Source organism: Bemisia tabaci, chromosome 1 (assembly GCF_918797505.1).
Source record: "Bemisia tabaci chromosome 1, PGI_BMITA_v3".
NCBI classification, from domain to species: Eukaryota; Metazoa; Arthropoda; class Insecta; order Hemiptera; family Aleyrodidae; genus Bemisia; species Bemisia tabaci.
In genome coordinates this window covers 60893407-60920689 of record NC_092793.1, presented here as the reverse complement: position 1 = coordinate 60920689, position 27283 = coordinate 60893407, and the positions used below count along the sequence as shown (strand labels likewise).

Genomic DNA, 27283 nt, shown 5'->3' with positions numbered 1-27283 from the left:
GAGGGATTTTTCATGTAATTTTTCGACTCAGTTTATACAGTATAGGGCGGTGCTGCATATGTACCGTCCGTCCGAAATTTTTCGTGTAACTTCTGAAGTTGTCACTGCATTCGTACGGCCGAATGTGTGAGACGGCATGCTGGCGCATTCTCAACAAATATTATCTTGTGATAAATCTCCACAGCTTAAATCTCTTCAGCAATATTGAAAACGTACCTGAACCAAGTGCATTATGGTATCCCTTTTATTCACAAAACCAAGCACTGAAGTCTCACAGAACTTAAAATCACTTGGGTATAAAAATACAAAATAAATTTAAAAAATAAATAAAAAAGTAAAAAAAAAAGAATTGAAATTACTGCAAAAAACGATCCAAAATTTTAACTTGGGAGAGGCCTTCGGTAAATGGGCAAAAGGTGAACTTGACGGAAACCGAGCTCGGGACACGGCGAATTTTTTCAAGCTCGTTCGCACGAGGAGTAAAATTTCACAGTTTGGAGCCCGACACGAATTTTCATTTTGACGATTTTCGAGTCACAACCGTAGCGGGTCATACACGGACGAACGCACACGCGGCGAGAAGTCTCGCACGGCCAGCACAACCGCACAGAGGCCGTGAAAGCGACAAGAACGAGGGCGACCTCAAAAGATGAAAGATTGGCCAGATGAAGGGATGGAGTTATCCGGGGAGGCGATGTGAGAACTGCCGCTGACCAGGGCACATGAAAGGGATAATGTAAGAGGGTCCGCGGACACGGCGACGCGCTCACCGCAGGGACTGGACCGCCAACTGCAGCCGACTGGATCACACCGCGTTGCGCCGCTCGCTTTCAGCCGCGCCCGGCAGAGGACGCTCCATGACGGTGTGCTCACCCTTACCCGAGACACCGCGCAACAGCAGCTCTCCTGTCTTACGGCAGAGGGCAGCACTGCAGCTATGAGAGGAGTAAGTGCCAATTTTTCGAAATGGAGTTTCCTCCAAATTCGTCTTATCTCTTTTAGATGAAATCACTGGAAAAGCTAAAAATTGTAAGACGATTTTCCTGTATTTTGAATACATTTTTTACTTCTTTCATGCGCTGCTCATGCTCCGTGGGCACGAATATTTGTATTTAAAGGCTGTGGTTGGAGTTTGCGATGACCTCATATTCTAGGCATTTTTCTTTTCTCATTACAGGACATGTGAAGAGAGTTTGGGAGAATTTACGCGATACCTTCCGACGAAAACTTCTTCCCATCAAGAGGACCAAGAGTGGTGATGCACGAAAAGCTTAAGACAATTGGCCTTTTTTTGGCGCAATGGAGTTCCTCCGAGATGTAATCGTTCCGAAACGGAGTTCAGGAAATGTGCCTACTGAGGTTGGAAAACATAAAATTGGAGCTCCTGACTAATAGGTTCAGTGAAAAACAACCCAAAAAAGAGGACGATGCGGATACTCAGTTTTTACTCAGCTTGCATAAACCAATGCAAGAACTTTCATCCTTGGAGAGGATGAAATTTAAAACTGACGCCACGCATTTATTGCGCTGGTTACGTAAAATCAGAAGATTTTATTGGAAATATAATTGTAGGCCAAAGAATTGCGAGAAATTGATACAGGAATGGTTTAGTTCCATTTGGTTATGCTCTTGTATAAACGTTCTCCTGTTCTTCAGGTTATTTCGGACTTTCACCTCCAGCCTTTGCCAGTCTTGTCACGATTAAGGGGGTCCACTTCGCTTGAAAGTTTTCCGACTCCATTCACAACGATTTTCAGGTTGTCATCACGTCAACAATAGGAGGGTAGCTTATCTAAGCTAATGGAAACCATCAAGAACTGAATCCTAGGAAGGTTTATCATTTGAAATTAAATCCGCTGGTGATCTTGAAAATGCCATATCAAAGCGAATGGAAAAAATGACAAAATTAGGTCTATACCCTAATAGCACAAGTGGTGTCACAAAATTGGGAGAGGTTTCTAAAATGTTTCGGTAAGTGTCTATATCGGATCTTTCAATTGATACATTTCTAACACAGTTTTAAAATGTTTCAATGAGAGGAAAGTTTTCCCGTATCATTAACACATTTTATAAATGTATTAAAAATATTTTTACGACACATATTAGAAACGTTTTATTGATAGGTTCAGGGACAGTTTTCAAAACGTGTAAGTTATGTCTCATGCTCCGGCATTCGGCAAGAAAATAGAGAGTTGCAGGAAACGTTTCAAAAACGTGTCAAACACCTTCCCCACGTGTTTCGTTGTTACATTTCTTACGCCTATCTAAAATGTTTTTTTGCGTTTCAACATTTTTGGACCACAGATCAGCTTCGTTTTAGACCCGTTTCAGACCCGTTTCAGACACATGGGAACGAATCATCGGCATGAAAATAGAAACTTGCAGGAAACGTTTCAAAAACGTGTCAAACACCTTCCCTACGTGTTTCGTTGTTACATTTTTAACGCCTGTCTAAAATGTTTTTCTGCGTTTCAACCTTTTTTCGACAACAGATCAGATTCGTATCAGACTCGTTTCAGACACATGGGAACGAATCATCGGCATGAAAATAGAAACTTGCAGGAAACGTTTCAAAAACGTGTCAAACACCTTCCCTACGTGTTTCGTTGTTACATTTTTAACGCCTGTCTAAAATGTTTTTCTGCGTTTCAACCTTTTTTCGACAACAGATCAGATTCGTATCAGACTCGTTTCAGACACATGGGAACGAATCATCGGCATGAAAATAGAAACTTGCAGGAAACGTTTCAAAAACGTGTCAAACACCTTCCCTACGTGTTTCGTTGTTACATTTTTAACGCCTGTCTAAAATGTTTTTCTGCGTTTCAACCTTTTTTCGACAACAGATCAGATTCGTATCAGACTCGTTTCAGACACATGGGAACGAATCATCGGCATGAAAATAGAAACTTGCAGGAAACGTTTCAAAAACGTGTCAAACACCTTCCCTACGTGTTTCGTTGTTACATTTTTAACGCCTGTCTAAAATGTTTTTCTGCGTTTCAACCTTTTTTCGACAACAGATCAGATTCGTATCAGACTCGTTTCAGACACATGGGAACGAATCATCGGCATGAAAATAGAAACTTGCAGGAAACGTTTCAAAAACGTGTCAAACACCTTCCCTACGTGTTTCGTTGTTACATTTTTAACGCCTGTCTAAAATGTTTTTCTGCGGTTCAACCTTTCTTCGACAACAGATCAGATTCGCATCAGACTCGTTTCAGACACATGGGAACGACTCATCGGCATGGATATTAGCACATACAGGAAACGTTTCGAAAACGTGTCAATCACCTTTCCTACGTGTTTCGTTGTTACATTCTTTACGCCTGTCTTAAATGTTTTTCCTCATATGCAATTTCTTCCCGTGTGCTTTCGAAAAATAAGATTTTTTTCCTTCTTCTTTGTTTTTGCCTCGGTTTGGCCTATGTTATCAGCAAAATTTCTATTAATTGAACGTAAGTTCTTCTCACATTTCTGTCTTTCAGAAAATTTTTTACTCTAATGGAAATTGTTGGAACTTTCTCTGGCCTTGATTTCCCTGCAAAATATTATCCCAGGACTATTCCACCAACTTGTTACTCACAGTCAGGGCCACATTTTTAGTGACTTTTTCTCTTCTAGTTTTTAAGTTTACTAATCAATAGTTACCTATTTTGAATACTTTTTTTCAAAGTGTACTAATGGTATTGTCTAGTTTCTTAATTCCTTTTGTTTCATTTCATTAAAGTTTTTCTTTGTCTTTTCAATAATTAGCATTTGTCTATTGGAAAATGAACTTTCAACTCGGACCTTTGAAGCTTTTAAAAACTACGTACCTAGTAAAGTAGTGAAAGAAATTAAAACTAACCTTTAGTTCTTTCCTCCTATGGAATCTTTTGAGAACATACAATTTTTAGCCTTTGTACAGCCTTAAAGAGATAGTTAACGTTTTAAGCATTTTTTTAAGCCATCCTTTTGGGAGCAAAATTATTAGATTACGGAGAGATATAATGCTCAATAGTAATATTCTGGATATTTTTTGTGTTCACTAAATTTAAAAATATTGAAGCAATTCACATTCAGTATTATGTCAGAAACTTTGCTCTGATCTATAATGCGGTCTGTTGTAATGTTTGCTGAGAATGTTTCATAGATGTTCCCATGTAGCATTTGGATTTCAAGATTAAGTAAGGAAAGAGTAAATATTACCTAATCATTAGATCAATTTAATGATTATATAAACATTAGTTAACGATTAGGTAATCATTAAATAAAAAATTTTTGAAATTTTTCTTTACTTAATGATTAGGTAATCATTATTTAAACTTTATTTAATGAAGAAGTAAACATTAATTTATTTTATTACTTCAAAATGAATTAATCATTAGCTAATGATTACTTGTTCCTTACCTAATAAAGAAGTAAACATTATGTTATTTTATTACCTAAAGATGAAAATATGTATTAAATAATTATTACTTGTTTATTACGTAATGAAGAAGTAATGGTCAAGATATTTAATTACTTCAACATTAATTAATAATTAAATAATGATTACTTGTTCATTACCTAATAGAAAAGTAATTTTTCAAGATATTTTATTACTTCAGGATTAAATAATGATTAAATAATGATTTCTTGTTCTTTACCTAAAGAACAAGTAAATGTTAGAGATATTTTATTACTTTGAGATTAAATCATGTTTAAATAATTATTACGTTTTCATTACCTAAGGAGGAAGTAAATTTTAAAGAAATTGTATTACTTTAAGATTAATTAATCATTAAAGCATCATTACTTGTTCTTTACCTAACGAAAAATAATTTTTTTTTTTTTTTTTTTCTTTTTTTTTTTAAGGTTCATTTGAACGCGTTATCATACATAAGGGTGGTTTTTCCATTTGGACGCAAAATGTTGGGGTCTGTTGCCCCCAAGGAGTCCCCCTGCATAGTTAGGGGGCGCGGCCTTGACTAAGGAAAGGCCCCGAACGTTTAAATTTTTACCTCAACTAAGTACAAAGTTAGAAGGGGGGAGGGGGCTTTCCAGGTTGCTGTTAAGAATGTTTCTAATCACCACCCTGTATATGTTATGCTTCTTCAGTGTTAAATCATCAGCTGGAAAAACTCCTAGTTGCTTCATCTATTTAACTCTCTTCAAACACAGTTTCTTCTCAAAACAGAGACAGAACACAAAATACAGTGGTGTGAGCTGAAGTGTTGCTTCTCATTTGCGCTTTAGATTGCTGACCCTTGAACCCATGCGACAGAGAGGAAAGAGACAAAATGCTGATTACCTCATCTCTTTTTGCCACACTTGAGGCTTCCAAGGTAACTCACAATCAGGGAAACAGCCAGTGAGATACAAAATGTCAGCTCGCGCTCGCACCACTGATACATGCAGATATACACATTGTTGTCAGCTCCTCATCGTTTTAGAGGCCATCAAAACCAAATTTGGAGGCATAATACACATGTGACAGTAGGTAACAAATTTACTCATGCACCGGCACAACCACCCAAAAACTCAGATTTTGTTGAGCGTCAAATCATGATAAAATAGAATTATCAACGTTTCTCTTCTTAAGATTTGCCCACTGCTTGCTGAGACTAATATTGGAGATAACCGTGTAGAATAAGTGGATGACATTGATCAAAACATGGCCAAGTACATTGGGGCATTTACAGAAGCACCTATCCTGCGTGAAGAAATTAATTGCAGGTAATGTTATGTCTGAAATAAGCCAGAAATGTTGGTTCTCTTTCGACACGTAAACTCTGCGCAGACTATCTATGCACATACGCTTAGATTATTCTTTCCTGACAAGACTTCTCATTGTAAGTAAAATCAGGTATCAAGTTAGGGAATTAATTGAGGGATTACTATCCACCGATTGCATGAAAATTGAAGTCTCTGCAAATATAAGTACAAAGGGTCAATATAATGTCAGCTGTCACAGCCCTCCAGAAGAAAAAAAGAGAAATTATTCACATGGCAAATTACTCACTGGCAGCAGGTAAAGGATGTTTCAATTGCCAATCGTAGACATTTCCGTTTGAACTCATACGAAGAACTGTAATAATAAAATTCCGTGGGGATTTGCTAGCTGTTCACACTGATAATAGGAAGAAATGTATTCAGGAAACGAAGTGTAACACTTCGACTGGTAACGCCTTAAAGCCTCGGTAAATAACTCGGGAAAGCCCCAAACGTGCATTTGAGGTGATACACGAAACCATTTCTTTCTCATTCTCATATTTCCTTCGTGAAAACTAGAGTGTGAAAACTGTAGTGGTCTGGTGAAAAATTGTGGTTTGATTTGTTTACGAATTGTTATCACGAGTTCTCAGTTCAGTTCAGTTCGTGTTCCGGGAACGAAATTCCCTTTTGGTCCGATGATCCGCGTCCGCGTTCCGCGTACATCGTTGAGGAATTTTCAGGATGCAACTTGAAGGAGCCGTTAGCCGTTACCTCGTTGTTACAGCCTGAGACGATGTTGGTCTATTTTTCCAGTCTCTCTTCAAATGCAGCCTCAAAAATAAATGTAAGTACTTAAAGTTTGTTAGTATATCATTCAGGAAATGTAGATCGACAGATCCTACCCAAAATTAATGATCTAAATCAACTGAGATCTTCCTCCCTCCAGCAACGAAATTTCTGTTCTCACTTCCTCACATGAGTCACATGAAATGACATACCTGTCACAGTGTCATTATTATGAGAAGAAAAGTCGTTCTGGAAAACATGGAGAGGGCAGGTATCGTTTAGGACTCACTGGAAACCATGAAATACTTTTGTCTCACAAGTTGTAAGTGGTAAGTCTCCATTACTCTCATGAGACTACACTGCAGTGATAGCGAAGAGAGCGATAAGTGCAAACTAGGATGAACCTCAAAACAAAGAAAATCATGTGCTAATCATGGCTCATGCAGAAATGCGCTTATGGCTCTCTTCGCCATCACGGCAGAAAGGTGTGCAAATTTAGACCTTCGTCCCGATTTGACCAATGTCCCACTCAACAAGTTGGGCCAAGCTCATCTCGCCATCAAAACATCTCATCACTTCTTAATTATTAGGTCATACCTCCATTTTCACACGAGCCCTGCAAGTACGCACCAAGCTATATGAACATTATGTCTCAGTACAATACAAAGTTGCGTCCATTTGTCCTAGGAGTGATGATATGTCCCGTTCTCTATTATTTTTATTACCCACACTACCTGGTACGTTTTCATTAGGTTGATCCAACACATAACCTCTTCTAATTCTCTCAGTGAATGTAAAACGATACCTCTTGAATATTCAATACATCACTTGCGTGACTCAGCACTGTCAGTGTAAAGGACCTGCAACTATCATAATTTGTTTCTGTGACATATACAACTGACCCATTTTACTTTTCTTAAAACTGAGCTTCTGCATGTTAGAATATCCAATAGGGATTAAAGAGAAACGATGTTCCTGTGAGCCCTACCTCCGGCTCTTTGTCCCTTGATTATTTACTACCACCAAGGCAACGTAGACTGCCGTAGAAATTAAGCATGAGCAATCATCACATCGGAATAGCATTTCATTAAACTGCGTGTAAGGACCAAGATATGAAAGGACCCAAGCGTTCAGAGCGAACCAGTTTATCGTCTCTCAGGCTCCGTTTTACTTGTACTGAATGCTAGAGCATTATTACACAAATGAACTAGAGTGCGGTAAACAGAATGTTTGTTTTTTCCAAGAGCACAATAAATGAGAAAAATCATGTTACATTGCACTAACCTAAATTTTGGGAACGTTGTAAGGTAAATTTTCAAAGAAATATGTGTTAATGATGTAACAATTTCAATTGTTGCGTTTGATTGGAGGGGGAGAAAAGAAGATAATTAAAGTCCGATTTCGGATGCCTACTTTTTCTCAGTTTAAATATTTGCCGAGACTGGTTGAAAATAAATTGTTGGCAACTCGATTTTGGTAAGTGTTCCTTACCTCACCTTAACTGTACCTCACTTAGGTACCTGTTTTCTACTTTAGACAGGGCAAAATATTAAAATCCTCAGTTTCAAGAGAGTTCTGAAAAAAATCTAATTTTTAAGAAAAATTCTTTGGTATCAACAATTGAGAAGTTACACCGATTTTTAGTTTTTGAAAGAACTGCAATTTTATGATTATTTTAAAATATCATTCTAGGTACTTAAATGAAACAGCTTGAGATCTAGGTAATTTTTTTTTCAACGGATAAAATTTGCACTTCAATTATGAGTAAAATCTAAGAGCTAAACAGTCACAAGTCACCTCATTGAACTGTCACCATGCCTTGTATAATGCTGTTTATTTGTCTGTTTTTCAGGTTTTTGAAGGGCTTTCTGCACTTCAGCTTGCTCCCTCTTTCTGGATTTCTTGCATTCTGGATTAAGAAAGCGGCTACTATTCTATGACATGGCTGTCAGTTTCTCACCTGAGCAGTCATCCGATAGGAAATTAGCAGCGACTAAAAATCATCTGGTTTTGAGAAATTCACCATGAATCGCCTCAAAACAACATCATCAAAAGAAATTGCAGTGTGTTCAGAGAAAATAAACATAAGTAGCAGCTATAGTTTTCCTAAAAATTTTATGTCTGACCGGAAATTTCTTAAGAAATTTGAAGTGGTGTGAAGTTCGATTAGTTACCTTAATTATTAATTATACCTTAATATTCATTGCTCTAATCTAAAGGAGAAAATAAATGAAAGTGAAAGTGCTGTGTTCCAAGTATCATGAATAGCATCATTGGTGTTTTTCTTCAGGTTTTATTTTTGATGAAGGATCAGTTGAATTTGGTGAGTCAAATCTATTATATTTTCCTTTTGCATGCTATTTTGCCACAGGAAACTGTCAATAAATAAAATAAAATTACCTAATGCCCTTGTAATTGAATCAATTCTGCCTTTTTCCCTTCAGTTTGTTGGCTCCTTGAGTCTGAAGGATGTACGAATTTATTCTGAGAAACAAGCCTGAAACGGGTGGTGTATATCACCCTGTTAAATTTCACCATAAAGTACTGCAGCTAACAGGCCTCGTTCCGACACTGAAGCTGCAGTAATATTACTTAAGAAAAAAAAGATAAGGAAGGAGCAAATGGAAATTTTCAGCTCTGAAGTGATGTAAGCTTCAATTGACAATCAATGCATGAATAAATCGTCACCTTTCGGCCAAAGTATCACAAGATCCATGCGACGTTCAAAAATTTCCGCCAACATTTCATTTTTTTACAGAGAAATTTTCCGACAAAGCTGTCCAAAAATTTCACTAAATTTTCTTAGTGCTGCTGATAAAAATCAGTGAAATTTTCAAACAGATTCAACAATTTCTCTATAAAAAAATTAAATGGCAGCAGAAATTTTTAAACCTTGCATGGAGCTTGCGAAACTTTGGCCGGAAAGTGGCGATATAAACATTAGCTAAAATTTTGATCCAGAAATGGACACCTCAGAATTATATCAGTGTTACTTAATGCATAGTAAATCGTTAGGTAATCATTTGGTAAAACTGATTTTTAACCTCAAGTAACGATTACTTAAAATCCTTCTCAAAAAAAGTGACAGTTTTACTCAAAATTGATTAAGTATTACTTTATCGTGAAGTAAACGTGAATTCACCATTACTTTAAGCTTACTTCAAGCTTACTGCACGTTTATTACTCCCTTACTTAATCTTGAAATCCAAAATGCTACATGGGAATTGTTGTTGATTTGTTGATACATGGTTACATCACATTTTTTGCCACTCAATCATTGTTTCCAAGAGTTTGAAACGCTTGTAGAACCTAGATATAGACTTCAAAAGGATAACAACTTTTTTGAAACATGCGTTCAAAACTTTGAGATAAGGCACCAAAAATAATAAAAAAAAAAAAACCATGTATTCTGACTGCTGGGGCAACAACTCAGTATGAAAATATTTGTACTCTAAATTTTGCTGACATGTTTCCAAGTGATGATATATGGGACGTTTCTAAGATGGTGTGGACGATTAAAAATTTCTAAAACAATTTCTATGTAAAAAATATTTATTTGTCAGAAAATAACAGAAAAGACAAGTTGAGATTTGAAATGAAATAAAACCTTAAATGTTTTCAGGATACGTCTCTAGAACATGTCCCCGCAACCTTTAAACCAGTTGCATAGAGAGGTGTCAATCATGGTTGACCCCTGTCTATGCAACTGGTTTAGAGGTTGCGGGGACACGTTCTAGAGAGGTATCCTGAAAACATTCAGTTTTTCATTTTTTGATACGTTCTTTAAACTTTTGAAACTCATGTCTGAAACATTTCTGAAACGATTTTAGATTTTGTGACCATTAAAAAGTATGTGTCACAAATGAGTCAAAAACAAATTTGAAAGGTTTTCAGGATAGATCTCTGAAAGGTGTCACCTGACACCTTTAAAAGGGTGACATAGAAAGGTTTCAGGCACGTTTCTGAAACGTGATTTAAACTTTTTCAGGCGGAAGTCATGTCTGAAACATTTCTGAAACATTTCTGAAACAATTTAAGATTTTGCGATCTGTTTTAAGGAGGTGTCAAAAATGTGTCAAAGAGGTACAGCCTTCCCTGACCTGAGTCTGAAATAAATTGAAAACGAATCTGAAAGGTTTTAAGGACACATCTCTGAAAGGTGTCACTTGACACCTTTAAAAGGGTGACATAGAAAGGTTTCAGGCACGTTTCTGAAACGTGATTTAAACTTTCTAAGTATCTAAAATGTTTCAGTGAAACATTTTATAAATGTTCAAAGGTTTCATTGACACCTTTTAAAAACGTTTTTAAAACCAGATGTGCTATTAGGGTAGTTTCAACCAGTGAGTGCTATAGACGTATTTTGTTTGGCGTAACAATCGAAACTGTTTCGCATCAGTATGTAACATTCGTATTTTGTTTGAGTGTTACCGGAAATGAGGGGGCGTGGCTTATTTAATTGGATTTTTTTTGCACAACATGGCAACGCTGTCGTAACATTTTGATGCGAAACACTTGGAACGTGCTCCGGAGCAGGTTGCAGAATTGTTACGGAAATACTAACCTCACTTTTCTCCTTTTGGCGCCGAAGTTATTTTGTGTGGTGTTGGTGTTTAAACTAAAGTTAAAAATCATGGAACCGTATCGGATCGATATTTATTTAGAAGACGGCACATTCTATCAGGCCGTGTTTTCAGTCGAATCATTTGTTCGTCTGGCGGGAGGTACGTTTTTACCCTATTTTACAACATTTTCATGTTTTCTTTATGCTGCTCTGATCGTAAGTTTCGAGCTCTCTGCAGCCTGATTGTTGAAATTTCTTGAAAGTTGCTTGAATAACTTCGAAAATATTTTGTCCATTTTCTAACAGCAGCACATCGCGAATCCTTTTCCTTCTCTTTAGGATACTATTAATGAAGTAAATTTCCATACTATCAAACGTCGTTTACTGATAAGAAAATTAATTAAAAAAACCTAACCTAAACAAATGTAAACAAACAAAAGATTGCAGCGCTGCTCGCGGATTACAATCGAAAAACGCAAACAAAATAGGAATGTTCCGGCTTTTACACTGTTGCAACAATTGTACTCGAGTGACCTTGAAGCTTCCTTCTCATTGGTCGTAGAAAGTGACACAAATATCCGTTTCTTTTGTAACATGTTCCCATATGTCTTCCAAACAAAATACGTCTTATCTGTTCCCGCCATTAAGACTTATCAGCTGGGACGGTCTGGGCCACGGTGGAAGGGGTTACCATGGAACTGTATGAATAGATTTTGGTCTTAGCTCTTACAGTCGAAGTTGCAGAGAAAAAAGTTTCGTTCTGGCCTAATCCCTGTTTTTTGACCCTTTCTTGTAAACCCTTATTTTCTAAAAGAAACACAAAAGAACCTTTATCCCTTCTATAAATTGAGTTTTTTATTATTGGTATTATTCATGGTCCTCCGAGCCGGATATATAAAACCTCTGAAAAACTTAGAAACGTTGTAGCAGCCACCCAGGTCCTAACCTCCAAGCTCTCGTCCCAACAAGTTACAAACAGAAGTCCTAATTTGACCCAGTCCTGCAGAGACGCAGCCACCCAGCCCCAGTGCTTCATCCAACGATCCTGAGAGAATCCTGTATCGTTCCATCCATTTTTCCTGGTGAATTCTATCCATTCTCCCTTCTTCCCTTTCCGTGTTTTTTCCTAACCTCGAAAAATAACCTCAATTGCTAATCCATCATTTCAATAAAAAATTATAAGAATTTCTCATTCTATTCACCCTTAAAAGCTTAGAAAAGCTTAATACAGCTGTTTACTTTTCATATTTAATTCAAAAATAACCTATATCGAATCTTCGCATAATTGGGTCAATTCACAATATCAGCTGTTTTAGAAAACAGGTTGTGAAACTGTATAACTTATAAAAAAAAAATTCTTTTTCGAGGTTAGAAAATTTGTCCATGTTGCCTTCTCCTCCAGCATCTAATGTTAGTTTAACTCCAAGTGAACAGTTACTGATGGACCACAATTACGATAATGGTCTGCGGGAACAATTGAAACCGAGTCTTACGTCAGGGTGTAACGGGTGGGGGAAACGATGATGAGGTTAATCGAAATGCCGTATTGAATTCCTTGCCAAATCCGACGATTGAGCGTTTTTGCAGGCAAAGACCCCCTACGATGAGCAGGCGATCGCAGAGCGGGAGTAGCTGGTAGTGGAGCGTACATGAAGCTCGCTCGGGCTCATTGATTATACTCTGTTGCTCTCTCCTCTCCTCTACTCTTTGCTCATAATGGCGCCAAGCACAAATTTCACTCTTGGAGAAAAATTAAACTGCTCAGCTCAGGGAATTGACCTTTTTGATCGAGATTAAATTTCTAAAAGAGTTCAAACCAAGTACTAACCAGGGTAATTCTCAAAATTCTTTGGCAAGACATTTTTCTGATATAATTTAAGGATTAAGGAGGGAAAATCTTAGCATATCTGGAGAAATCACAAGCTTGTGTGGGGGCCTCGCAGCGTTCTGAGGCATTGAAATCAAATCCTAAACGTACCTACTTACATTTTGAATTTTGATGGAAAATAAGGGGGGGAGGGGCTTCATTTATATCTGAGCCATGGGGATGCCAGATGATTAGGGATGAGTTTGAGGATTTTTGCGCACAGCAGAGGTGCACAGAGATGTTTTCAGCAGCATTGGGGGAACTAGTTATGAGGAGGGGGGGGGGGAGAAATATTACCCTCTCCTGACTTCAAGAAATATGAGGGCTTTTGCTAAATTAGCTGTGTTGCCAGACTTTCATTGTGGAATTTATAATTCTACCAAAAATATTTCCATGTGAAGATGAACCATCAAGCTAAAAATTTAACTCAGCATTCGCACAAATTTATCAATTTTTTTTTGTGGCACAATGGTACAACTTCTGGGAAACATCCTGTAAAGGTAACGAGGCACTTAGCATATTTTTTGAAAAATTTGCTGAAAAAATATCTTTGCACATTTCTGCTTTTGATAACTTATACCTACAAAAGTACATAACGATCCAAAAATGGTGAATTTTACCAGTTAGGCATCAAGGGGTGAAATATGGAAGCATAAATATAGTATTAGGTACCTAAGATGACATATCAGTGAAATCAGTGAATCATTTGAATCAGTGAATTCGAAAATACACCAATTCGGAAAAAAAAATTTCAGGAAACACCTAAAACTTCGCAGCGGGCGAAGAAGTTGGTTTAAGAAAAACTTTTTTGATGCCAAGGGACGCAAGAAGTACTCTAGAGACTTTAAAGCACCAAGTTTCAGATACTGATTTTTCATAGTCTGCCCTGAAAAATTTATATTTTTTGACCTGAATAACGCTTGAATATTTATATAACTTGTTGGCACAAGGTATACTGAACCGAAAAAAGAAAACCGCATAATCAGATAGTCACCCGTTTCCCTTGATCGGCCAAAAATTGGTATTTCCAATGAAATTCTTCGATTCTTCCCTTTTCCCGTCGCTGTTTCGAGCACTTCCGATTGCAATTTCGAAATATCCTTTTGCGTGCAGATGCTTCTACTTATCCATAAGTGTTACTAAACCGTAAAAAAGTGAAAATCGAAAAAAAACCCGTGTTGGAGTGTTTCCGAACTCACTGATTCATTTTCCATTATTATTGGAAACATGATTACTTGAATGGATTGAATTGGATTGAATGGAATATAAGGTGGGGAGGCGGCAGTGGTTAGAGAGTGCTCGAACTGCTCTGAGTTTCCGTCGCGCCACGCAGCCATCTTGCCTGCTCATTTCGAGGGGGTCTTTGCCTGCAAAAAGTAAACATCAAATCCGACAACATCACTAAATCAAAATGTAAACAATGAAAACGTCAATGAGAGTGATTATCATACAGCGACTTTCACGTCGCACACATTTCAGCAAAGATTTTCCGCGCCTCCTTCTCGTCCCCCCTCGGTACATTCGCGAGATTCAAATGATGTTGAAATCAAACTTATACGCCAGAGGAATTTGATCATGAGCGAAGTTAGAACCATTTTGGGGAAGTTAACCGAAATAACTCCGGAAAACATTGATAGTTTTTCATTTTTCATGGATAGGCTGGAAAAACTCCAGGATGGTTTTGACAGAACTCAGGGTGAAATTCTCTCCACCGATGTGTCAGAGGAGAGTGTGATTAACGCTCAAATGGAATTATTAGAAATGGTGATGAAAGCTCAATCACTATATCAACATGCCAAAAAATCTTCGAAGGATTCTAATCCGAATTCTACCACATGCTCTAATAATACAAGGTCTCAAGTGAGGCTTCCTAAAATCGTGCTGCTGCGGTTTGATGGTAAAAAGTTGTCAGATTGGTCAATTTTCCATAACTTGTTTGAGGTTACAATTCATAAATCTTCTACGCTTAGCAACATTGAAAAGTTCCAATATTTGCTCGCCCAACTGGAAGGCGAACCATTAAATTTAGTTAAAAGTTTAGAATTTACTTCTGAAAATTATTTAGTTGCCTGGGATTTATTGGTAGATTATTAAAAAAACAAAAATAGATTTTTGTACAAAACTCGGCCCAATCCCAAAAAACTCTCTGATTATTATATTTTAAGAACAAATTATACCAAAATACCAAAAACATACGATAGCTCCGCCGTTTGAATTCATCATTTAAAAGTAGGTGATATCAAAACGGCCCAATTTCTCCCTTAATGCCAATGCAGTATACATCGCAAAGCTTTTTCCTAAAAAAAAACAAATAACTAAGTAAAACGTAAAATGGTCTAGGACACGTTTTGATCCATGCTTTAAAAGAAGTGATATATCAAAACGGCCCAACTTCCCTTAAATTTGCCCACCTCGGGGCAAAGTTCTTCGGAACTTTCCAATTCATCGCTGTAGAGACACCAACCATTACTTGACTTTTAGTATATCTCTTTGTTTAAAAATCAAAGACGTCCCTTTGAAAACTGTAATGATTTTTTCTTTAAAGTTAAAAAACACAAATAATCGTCATAAAGTTGGAAAAAAATTGAAGGAAAAAAAAGGAATGGGCCGGCCGGCCGTACTTATGGGTAGCAGGTGACAGGGTGATTCTCGTCTTCCTCGCTACTTCTTTAGCCGTGTCTCGTCATCGAAAGCAGGATCAATTTTTCTGAGAGCATCACTCAATCATTTTCCAGTAGCTAAATTTGCAAGAAGTTTTCTTCATTCGGACTATACTAGTTCAGACGTAATGCCTCATGAGCATCTCAGCAGTCATGCTCTGATGACCTAGAACTAATTTTCCCAAATACCTACCTACAGCTTTCAAGCGATGTCTTTGTTCGTGACAGAGCGTCTGACAAACTGCCTACTGAAACTTGGCGTATTAATAGGCATGTGCCTCATCCTAGCGATACTTAAAATGGTTCTTTGCTAACAACTTAATGTTTGCAGGACTAGGTTTGTAACCCATACCAAAGTGTTGGTACGTAATAACGTATAAACTTGTTTTTGGTACGTGCCGGCCGGCCCATTCCTTTTTTTTCCTTCAATTTTTTTCCAACTTTATGACGATTATTTGTGTTTTTTAACTTTAAAGAAAAAATCATTACAGTTTTCAAAGGGACGTCTTTGATTTTTAAACAAAGAGATATACTAAAAGTCAAGTAATGGTTGGTGTCTCTACAGCGATGAATTGGAAAGTTCCGAAGAACTTTGCCCCGAGGTGGGCAAATTTAAGGGAAGTTGGGCCGTTTTGATATATCACTTCTTTTAAAGCATGGATCAAAACGTGTCCTAGACCATTTTACGTTTTACTTAGTTATTTGATTTTTTTTAGGAAAAAGCTTTGCGATGTATACTGCATTGGCATTAAGGGAGAAATTGGGCCGTTTTGATATCACCTACTTTTAAATGATGAATTCAAACGGCGGAGCTATCGTATGTTTTTGGTATTTTGGTATAATTTGTTCTTAAAATATAATAATCAGAGAGTTTTTTGGGATTGGGCCGAGTTTTGTACAAAAATCTATTTTTGTTTTTTGGGGGAAGATATCATGTCTTTTTGGTATCAAGTCAGCGAGAAAAAAAAAAAAAAAAAAAAAAAAAATATTTAATACAAAGAATTTCTTCAGCGAAGCATTAGTCTGTTTCTGCAAGGTCGATTCTTGGAGCACAGCCTAAATAATGCCTCATGTGGCACATGAAAAACAGCTGTAAGGTGTGTGCCATTTCAAAGTTTGGCACTTTTCAGATGCGTCCTTCAGGAGAATTGATTCCAATCGTGAGGATTCCATCGAAGCTGTTAGAATTTTCTTTTTTTGTTTAGGTGGAAGCGACCTCCCTACTCCCCTTACAGTCGCACCTATACCACACCTTGATTTTCGGGTGCACTATAGAAGTGCAAGAGTTTGAGCCGTTGCGGCACTGCATCAGGATGATTGGATATTTTTATCATCTAAGCTTGCCTGGCTTCATAACTTGGAATTTTTTTTTGTTTAGGTGGAAGCGACCTCCCTACTCCCCTTACAGTCGCACCTATACCACACCTTGATTTTCGGGTGCACTATAGAAGTGCAAGAGTTTGAGCCGTTGCGGCACTGCATCAGGATGATTGGATATTTTAATCATCTAAGCTTGCCTGGCTTCATAACTTGGAATTGCACTATAGAAGTGCAGGAGTTTGAGCCGTTGCGGCACTGCATCAGGATGATTGGATATTTTAATCATCTAAGCTTGCCTGGCTTCATAACTTGGAATTTTTTTTGTTTAGGTGGAAGCGACCTCCCTACTCCCCTTACAGTCGCACCTATACCACACCTTGATTCAGGCAGTGAATCAGGATGATTATAGACTTTTAATCATCTAAGCTGCCTGGCTTTATTTCTTGGATTCTCCGTAAAACGGTTAGCCGCCAAATTTTTTCGTTCCTTCTGCTTTCATGGACTGCACGAGATTGAACGATTATAGCTTTGATTAGGAGAAGAATAGAATTTTCTCGTTTCAAAAGTCAAAAGGCATTTCCTAGTACAGGAACTTTGGCGGAATACGCTAGAGGATCACGGTGGAAACATTTGCATTTCCTGATCAATTCATTCTACGGTAGAACAGCAAGAAAGCATCTTTGCTTCCTTCAGGCCACTCACACAGTTGAATCGTTCCATCATTCGCCAGAATAAATCGTTCTTGGGATCGAATGATAGAAGTGTAATGACCGAGGTAATTTTGAGCGTTCATATCTCTGTCTCCGTGATGAAATACGGATCCGTGCAAATCGTATCGATGGTTATCGACGGTGATGTGCGGCAGCGCGATGACTCTGAAAGAGGTATTCTTTAGTCCCTCTTCGAATAACAGTAACTGTATGATGAACAACTGGCTCGGATTTTGTACGACAGTTCGTTCTTGAGCGGTGCTTTTTTGGCCGCAAGTGGGACAGGTATAATCCTCGATATTTTGATAAGTCGATGGGATTTCCAACAGTTTCAGCGATTGTTCTGTGGCTGTGAACAGTAGGCAGTCTGAAAACGTTGTCCAATTGTGGCTCCGACCTGTTGGTTTTCCCACACATATCGAAACCACACTTTCTCTCATATAATACAGTAAATTTCGTATGTTCGTTTAAGATAGCATGGCAATTAATCAAGGAAACCAAGAATAATTGAGCATCTTGTTGTGCGGGATCCGAGTAAGGTATTTGGTGGCCATCGAAAGACAGTAAGTCTACTTCCTGACGCACATGGAAAGAAGTGAGTTTTTTCCCTCTATTTGCTGCAGTAACGTAGTCTGTAGCAAGTCTTTTCAAAGCTGTTTCATCTGCTGAACTCGATAGAGCACATCGTAACGGCTCGTAACTGAGGAGGCATTGCAGATCTGAGTTAGCATAACAAGACAAATCGGGATTTGAAAAGGCAGGCAACGGGTTTGAAGCTTCGTTTCTGTAATCCGATAATTGCTTTCCGACAACATTCCGCCTTTTACCAGTCGCACGTTTTGCAACTGCATTTTTTGGAGCTTCCGATGCTGTTGCAGTGGTTTTATCAGTAGGCAGAGGTCTTGCTAGAGGACTTTTTGGCGATCCCTCGGAGGCTGCATTCTTACGAGCTGTGGGTTTTCCTGTCTTGGACGGAGGCTTCTCACCGTCGAATCTGCTGTAAAACAGTAGACTGGCGCCTTTGCTTCCTCGCGGCCATTTACATTCTGAAATGTCACAGTCATCGGCTAGAACAACTCTCGTTCCAAACTGCACAACAGCTGTGTGATGGCATTCTACGACACCTTTACCGCTATGAAATACGGCTGCGTGGAGGCGGTAACGATGCTCGTCGACTTTAATGTTTGTGCCTTGAAGAGCAGTCATTTGAAACTTGTCATTTTTAACCCGACGCTCCCCATCGACACTGGGGCTCCACAGTAAAACTACCACAGCGAACAATTCGCTTGGATTCCTGATTACAAGGCATTCAGCTGCCTCTGTTTTTTCGTGGCATTGTGGACACACGAAATCTTTCGGTTCTGACCAAGAGGAACGCCTCTGTAAAAACTCGGAAACCTTCTTATGTTCCGTTGGCATCTGCACCATGTGACGCTCATCTGAAATTTCAATCACAGCCTTGCAAGAAGTACATTGTCTCTGCAGTACTTCAGTGAACGCTGTCATTTGTTTCAGGACGTCACTCTGGTTGACGAGGCAAAGGTAGAAAAAGATAGGCTCTTGCATCTTGGACTCGGAAAAATCATCGCCGGTGGCTTCACGCACATTGAACGCAGATAACGGCTTTCCGTTACGAGGCTTCACGTACTCTTCAGCGAGTTGTTTCAAGGCAGAATCGCCGTCCAAGCGTCTCAATGCATTCCTTAGGAGCTCGTGACTGAGTAGACATTGCAATGTGGCGTTGGCGTAGCAGGCTACATTGTCCTCATTCTCAAAAGGAGGAAGTAACGATGAAACCATCATCTTTTTAGGTGGGGGGGTTTCGTCTACGGCATTCCCTGTTTCGAGGCGAGGTGCCCATACGTCATCTTGGATACATTGTTTTCTCTGTCGGTTCACTTTCAATTGCTTCGCCATTGACTTCAAGTGAGGAACCATCGTCCGCAGTCTCTGATATTCACGTAAGGCGGAAGGCAGAGCTGAAACCTGTGCAGGATTGAAGTTGATAACTGTCAGACCGGCCAGTGTTTTGACCCGAGACAATGCGACGTAAATTTGACCTTGGGAAAACGTTTGGTCTCCAACGTCTACGAAAGCACAGTCGAGGCTTAATCCTTGACTTTTATGGATTGTTATGCCGTAAGCTAAGGACACCGGAAATTGTTCTCGATGGACGAAAACCCCCGGAATGATCTCAAATTTAGCCACAACTGGATCCAGCGAGAGTTCCCGGCCGTTCTGCATCTGCAATTTTAACTGTTTTGGAGTTTTGTTTTTGGTTATCACCTCCGTGATGGTTCCAACAGCTCCGTTCACGTACCCTAGAGTAACGTCTATATTTCTCAGGAGCATGACCCTCGCTCCTTCTTTGACCTTAATAATTTTGTCTAAACCAGCCGTTCTGGAACAGTCTCCTTCTAGTTTTTCCAGTTTTTTCAGGGCTTTCTGTTTATCAGATAATCGGCCGTCGACGGAATCTCGGGCATGCAAATCGACTTCTTTACCAGGTAGAAGCGACAGAACAGCATCATTGAGTCGTTTGCACATCCTTTTCTTCGGAAGGAGACAAACTGGTTTATCAGGGTTGTCAAGCAAGTGCTGCGCTAACTCTTTGGTCCGAGCATCCGAGTTGATCGTTTTGAATTCTAACTTACGTTCTAGGAGCTTCTTTACATCTGCATTCGTGCAGCGACCCAAACGGACGTTCGCTAACAGCTCGCAAAAACTGGGATCGCTCTTCTGCCGCATATTGATGAGAAGCTCGTCGTACGTAAACAGATTCTTCCATAAATTGAAATCGGCCATAGATCCGAAGTGTTTTACTCTTTCACCATCCGACAGCGATTCGTACGGTGGATTCTGGTCGACGGGAGGTAATTGAAGTAAGTCTCCGAATACCATTATGTGGAGATTCCCGAAAAAGGCGTTTTCTTCCTCGAAGGTGTTGAAAATCTCCGACAGCCGCAAATGAATGAACATCAACATGAGAGAGGAAACCATGGAAATTTCATCTATGATCAAGATGACGGTTTGCTTGAGGGCGAGTCGGAGGATGTTGAGAACGGTATCCGAGAGCCTGCTGTATTTCAAATCATTCCCGTGTTGAACAGGCAGCTGAAGCAAACGATGGAGAGTTTGACCTGAGATGGCGGAAGCAGCCATTCCAGTGGGCGCACAGATAGCGACGTCTTTACCTTTCGTCTCTCGCACGTACTTTGCTATCGTTTTGATGAGGAAACTTTTACCGGTTCCACCGACCCCGCTTACAAAATGTCGCATAGGGGTATTCGAGTCCAGTGTCGATTTGACGAAATCATAAACTCTGAGTTGATCCTCGTTCAGCATGGATTCTAACGTCTTCAAGTCCTCAACTTCATCGATTTTATTCGCCGCTTCTCGGTACTCTTTCACAGCTTCCGCTGCCTCGTTAGCTCTAAATCCATAAGGATCTTCATCGGCATCTAAATTGATGTCTTCCGGTTCTTCTTCAAACTCTGCGGACTTCTCCTCGATCAGTCTCGTAATCTCTTCGCGAGCAGCTTCTATAGCCGAACGCTTGTGATGATACTGCAAAGCGTCGTGTAGGGAGTCTTGCTCCGCCTTGAATGCCTCTGTGAAGGTTGCATGACTGCCTTTCAAGTCATCGATTTTTCGCCAAGGTTTAAATAGCAAAAGGAGGCTGTAAAAATACTCCTCAGGCTTTTGTCTCGGATCGAAATTGTAATGATTGACGAGATGCAGCTTCGATCTTTTGCGGACGTACCCGAAATCCGGATACGGGAAGAAAACGACACCGGGTTTGGTCGGTTGAACCGTGATAATGTCGTACTGGCTGGCAAAATCGTAGAGACTTACACCATTCAGTTCAGCGGGTCGATTCGGGTAGTGATTATCGACAAGCGACGGACAGTATAAGTTGGTGCTTTTCGGATCTTCCTTCGCTATCTGTTCGATCTGCCCCTTCTTCTTCAGCTTTCTGCTGCGAAACATGCCAACATCTACCCATTTGAAGGAGGTATCCTTATCGGTGAAGTGCAACGGTTTGCCTAACAGAGCATCAGCTGCTTCTATAGCATGGCATTCCCGATGGGAGAGACATCTGGAGGCGACGCTCCACAACTTCTGGCGTAAAGTTTTGAGGCTGTTGATGGAACTGAAGACATCCTCCATTCGACTTTTCTCCGGCTTACAAACATACTTCGAGATGTACCGCGCAACAATACCACTCTTCTCGCCGACAAATTGGATATCCATATTTCCGTATCCAACTGCTAACAAGAGAGCGGGGTTGTAATCGTTGATGCGCTCTTCTCCCTTCTTGCGCGGTAAATCGTAAAGTCGAGAGTTCGCTTTCAGGTTCCTTCGTCCGGCAACAGCTGTGGGCACATCACGAAGCACTAATTTATCGGTGACGGGTCGAGGAAAGCCGAAGCGACACACCGGTAGCTTCCCATCCTTGAACTGCTTCATTCTGGTGCAGTATCTATTGTCGCGGTGCGTCTGGTAGGTCACGACTTTCTTGTGAAGTTCGGGAAACGTTTTTGCATCCGGCACTGAGCAAGTTATGTGCTTCTGAATGAACGTGGCTACGTCTTCGCTGGACGCCTTTCCCAGAATCGGAGCATCTTTTATCCAAAGTAGAATGTGGAAATGCGGCGCGCCGCGTGATTGATATTCCCTTCGAACATGATAGTGTATCACTTCTCCTAGCGGGCCGTCCTTAGACGCTGTCAGGAAATTCATCATCGCTTTCAATTTCTGATCGCAGAACTGAGCAATGGATATTGCATCCTCAGCGATGAGAACGGATGTAGTTTTGCCTTTTTCTTCATCTCCTCTCATCTTTCGCAAATATTCATCCACCTCGGGATCGTCGTACAGAGAAGGTGAAAAGGTGAAAAAGAAAGTAGCAGGCCCGTAATTATCGATCATAGCGATCAATTGAGCCAAAGGGACTTTCCAGAACTGTTCTGTGTTTCTCACACGCTGGAAAATGGAGCACATGTCGCGTTCCAATTCTTCTTCTCCGAGTTTCTCGAGAAAATCACCAGCGGTCCGTTTAGTTCGGGTGATGTTCAGTGTCTGATAAATGCCTGCTGCTATCTCCCTGTTCGTCTTTTGATTATTCAGAAAGAAAAGGTATTGTGTATTCATTCTGAATTGAGAATGACGTGACATTAACTTTGCCTTCGCGAATTCAGAAAACTCTATAGGTACATCTCTTTCTTCGTTGAAGTAGTTCCGACCATCAGGGAATAAATCAGGAAAGCATTGGGCATCCAAGAGAGGAGCTCTCGAATCTATGATTGCTCCTTCGACTTTTTTCATCTGAAACAATTCGGAAGAGGATTTATTTTCTCGTGAATCGTAAAGAGGAACAATCGAGTAGTTATCATAAAATGCGTCGTCTTTGGAACGCTGCGTGATCATAGCCGCGATTTCTGCCAGAGACGAGGGCGCTGCTTGATCACTTTCTTCATCGTCAGAATTGCTTGGTGCAGAGCGACGATCTTCCGGCAGAGCCCCGATATCACTCAGCTCATCTGAGAGGTCAAGATTTTTCACTGGACTCTCGTCGCGCTGGCTGTCACGTCTTAAGTTGCCGGTCTTTTTTGGACCACCGGGAGTTCGTATCTCGTCGTCACATTCGTCTTCGTTAGAGTCATCGGGATCAGGAGACGATCTACCGACAGGTAGCGCCTCCGATTGGCTCTCCCTTTGACTTGCGCTCGGATGCGGAGGAGTGGACGGATTATCCGGATCATCTGCGGTTGCGCTCGAGGGAGGAACGGTTGATGGATTATCCGGATCGTCGTCACTTGCGTTTGAATGAGGAAGGGCGGAAGGATTATCAGGATCATCGTAAATGATTTCCTCCAGTTGCTGCAGGAAATCCTCCGCCTTCTCTGGAAGCACTATTTGCTTGTACAAGTCATTGTGAGTCTTCAACCATTGCAAGGCTTTGAGAATATCGGAGAAGTTGACTAAATGCTCCCAAACTTTTTTCTGATTCGTTGGTAGACCACGTATGAGCAAATAGAGCTCTTGATTCGGCATTACAGCCTGTTCATCTCTCAATACTCTTTTCAAAGTTTCTTCCAGAGGTAAGGGCAAATGGAAGGTTCGACCGACCACTTTGGAATTTAAGTGAGAAGCCGGAAGGTGCTTCCCTGACACGGTGCCTGCTTTTGCGACAACTTGAAACGCTTTCGCCCGCTGGATAAAAATTCTTTCAAATTTATTCAGTCCTTGAATGCTCGGAGGCACTTTAGGTACATCCATCTTGTTCAAGGTCGCAATTGATGGCAACTCGCCTTTGCGTATTTTCTTCAAGCAAAATTTGCAGATGTAATCTACGCAAACACCGGTTTCGCCTTTTTTATACAACTCATTCCACCAATGGTTGTCGGGTGTGGATTTCATTCTACTCAATTCGATTAGCTGATCTCGCTTGAGTATTTTTTCACACGAAAAACAGTAATTACTAGGGAGATCATTCATCGCTTTGTCGAGAGCTGCAAAACATTTTTTAAACTGCATGTAAATGCCATCTTCATCGGTGTAAGTGTCACCGCCGATCGTGAATTCGCCTCCTTGGAGCCTCGCTTTTTCCGCTATGGCCTCTAACTTTTCCCGGTTAGCTGTGTATAGAGCAGTATCTAATTCGTCGATCTCGGACAAAATTTTCTTCATAGTTTGCAGCGATCGAACAGCAGTACGTACATGAGGGTAATGAGACATTAGATTCTGAAGTACAACTAGCGGGGCGCCGTTGCCATCGGTCATTCTACAAACTGCGGAATGTCCTTTCTTGCAACTGAGGTGGCATGTGTTCCTGCACTCGTTCATGCCTACGAGGAAATGAACCATCTGTCCTAGAGTGGTTTGTTTCAGTCTTCTGAAAACTTTGCCAACTTTTCGGATAGCGGTCCTATCACTCGTATTGCAAAGCGCGCTGCAGTCCCATCGTAGAGACTTTTTGAGCGGTTGTGTTTCCGGGAAAATATTTCTAACTTTTCCCTCTTCATCGACATTTAAAGAAGGGAAGGGCACGAGATTTTTTACCTCGCGATTCCTCCTTATGCCTACACGCTTTCGTAGAGGGCTTTTCATTTGAGTCCTTTTGATTCTCAATTTGATAGCCTTGTACGCAGTATCGACGAAAAATGGATCCGTCACCGATGAGTGTTTTCTAACACCTAACAAAGCTTCACCTCTCTGACCCAACTCGGAAGGCGCACTATAATTTTCAGCGACGTCGACCCATTTTTCACATTTCGTTTTCAAACTTTCATGAGCCTTCTGAAACATAACGATCAGTCTTCTCCTGGCTACCATGGCCCATTTTATAAGACATCTGGCCTGCGTACTGGCAGAGGCGAGAGAGCAGCGTTTGAAACGGCGAGCAAGGCTATTCCTCAGTTTCGCTTCACTTTTTCGGAGACGAAATAGATTTTTCTGCGATTTTTTAATCCTCAAGAAGTTTTTGAGCTTTTTGAATGTAGGATTAAAAGGCTGATCGACTTTGCTGAAAAGAGTAGTATCTCCTCCGCGGGGAATAGCACGTTGTGCCGGAGGAAGAGGTCGAACTCGAATACCTCGGTTGTCTCCTGCTTTTAGCACCCTCATTCTTCTCATGAATCGACTGACAGGAGTGAAGGGTTCTTCCTCTGCGATAGACAGTCCTTGACCACGCTCAGAGAGAGGAGTTGCAGTGGCTGAATTCAGGGTGCTACAAGGTGGAGCAGTACAGGGACCCTCTGTATGAGGAGAGGGGTCAGGGATTGGATTCGGAGCGTTTTTACCGAGACCGTTCAGGCCTCCTAGACTGGTTCTTGCCCTCGAGGATTTACGCTTGAACTTCATACGCCATTTATTTTGAAGTTTTGCTCTGGGACGTAAGGTTCTACGCTTAACCTTAGGAGAAGAGAGCGAATTACATTTTAGATCGGAGGCGTTTTCATTCGACATTGATCGATCAGATTTTTCTAAGCTGGCACGAGTAAAAGAGCTTTCGATTGATATCGGTCTCACCTGCACATTACAGTCTGCAGAGCCTAAGTTAGTCTGCGCTGATAATTGTACGGATGAATGACCGAACGAATTTCTCTTCTTTGCTCCGCCTAGATGACTAACTAATCCTTTGTGGTTTCGAACTTTAGAACGCCTTGCCTTCTTTTTTAGAGGAGACGCACAAGAGCCTTTCTTGCTTGGACTCTTTTTCGTTTTAGTTTTTTTTATGGGATGACGGAATTTCCTTTTGAGTAAGAAAACAGTGGAAGGAATCTCTTCCGTATCGGATGTTTCCGCTCCATCAGAACTCCTGTCTCTTTTTTGCATCGTAGTGATGATTTTCTTTCGAAGAGGAGATGCAAGGAAGTCCTCTTCATCAAGACTTAAACGGATTGCTGACTGTTCAGCTGTTTTGGAGGGTAGTTTCCTTTTGAGAGAGAACACCACCGTATCACCGAACTGATCCTCCTGGATATCATACGGTGTAACTGTCGACTCAGCAGGAAACAGAGTTCGTCGCCTCCGGAAATGGGCGTTTTCGCCTACCGAAGCTGAATTGGTTACATTTATTTGCTCTTTTACCATCGCTGAACTATGATTAGCGATTGAAAGGTTGCAAATGGCATGCCTTCCAAAAGAGCCTCCCTAAAAAAGGGCCTTTTTTGGCCCCTTTTCGGGAACCCGGGGATTTCGTTCGTTTGTGGCTTAAATGAAACCTTATGATGAGGTAAGCCTCCAGTAAAAATTTTAGCTTGAGTATACGTCTAGTTTTCGAGATACAGCGTTGCAAAGTTGGCATATTTGAGCTTTAAAATTCTCATATTCTCAGGTATCTGATTTTCTGAGAACGATTCAATTGGATGTTTTATGATATTTTGTAAAATTTTATCAAATGTTAGTATTATTATCGAATGCATATTTCTATTGAAAAATTAATACTACTAATTCTGTTAAAACAACGTTGCAAAGTTGACATAAAAACCTATTACAAATGTTCATTTTATCAAGTTTCTTAACTTAAAAACGAACTTAGTGACCGCTAAAAGATATGTTTTAGGGGTTTAGATGAAATTTCATGATAGATTAAGGCTTTTGTTAAAATTTAACTCAAAATGCAAGTATAGTTTTAACGATACAGGGTTGCAAAGTTTATATATTTGAGCTTTAAAAATGTCTATATTTTTGAGTTCTGTGTTTAAGAAGCTACTTTCGTAGAATTTAATCACGATTTAAGGCAGGAAATCAACCATTTATGTCATCTGTAGATCAATGTTTGTATTTGAAGAAGAATACTTTAATCGGTGGTGATACAGCGTTGTCAATGCTTAAAACTTTGAACTCTGCATGGATTATGATTTTTTCTTGTTGAACACGACTTCAATGGGTTTATTTTGGGGCATCTGGATCAAAGATATGTTTTCAACATGCTCTATACATATACGAGCTTGACATGATTGGCACTGCCAAGACACTGCACCGTTGCGTATTGAGAATATACTTTTTTCCAGATATATTTCACTGGGAGATGGATGTATTTTTTATCAGAATGGAGGGGTCAGCGAATTCTACCAAGAATTTACATCCAGTGCCGAGATCATAATGTGAATGCTTAAATTCATTTTGAAATACAAGTATGAAATATGACAATAGCCTGGTCCTATTCTCTTCGGAATGCTGTCAC

General features: G+C 40.1%; 1 protein-coding gene across 3 annotated transcripts in view; it reads right to left on the bottom strand.

Annotated features, from left to right (window-relative positions):
• The window catches only part of Shaw (Shaker cognate w), a 449043-nt gene that overhangs the window by 299560 nt on the left and 122200 nt on the right, over nt 1-27283 (bottom strand). Inside the window, exon 1 of one of the 3 annotated variants that reach the window (XM_019049482.2) lies at nt 217-1415. The exons of 1 other annotated variant lie outside the window; for it this stretch is intronic. The gene's annotated coding sequence lies outside the window, so the exon portion shown is untranslated. Of the gene's footprint in view, nt 1-216; nt 1416-27283 lie in introns of those variants that run through there. One more of the 3 variants, XM_019049484.2, reaches the window with a different exon arrangement.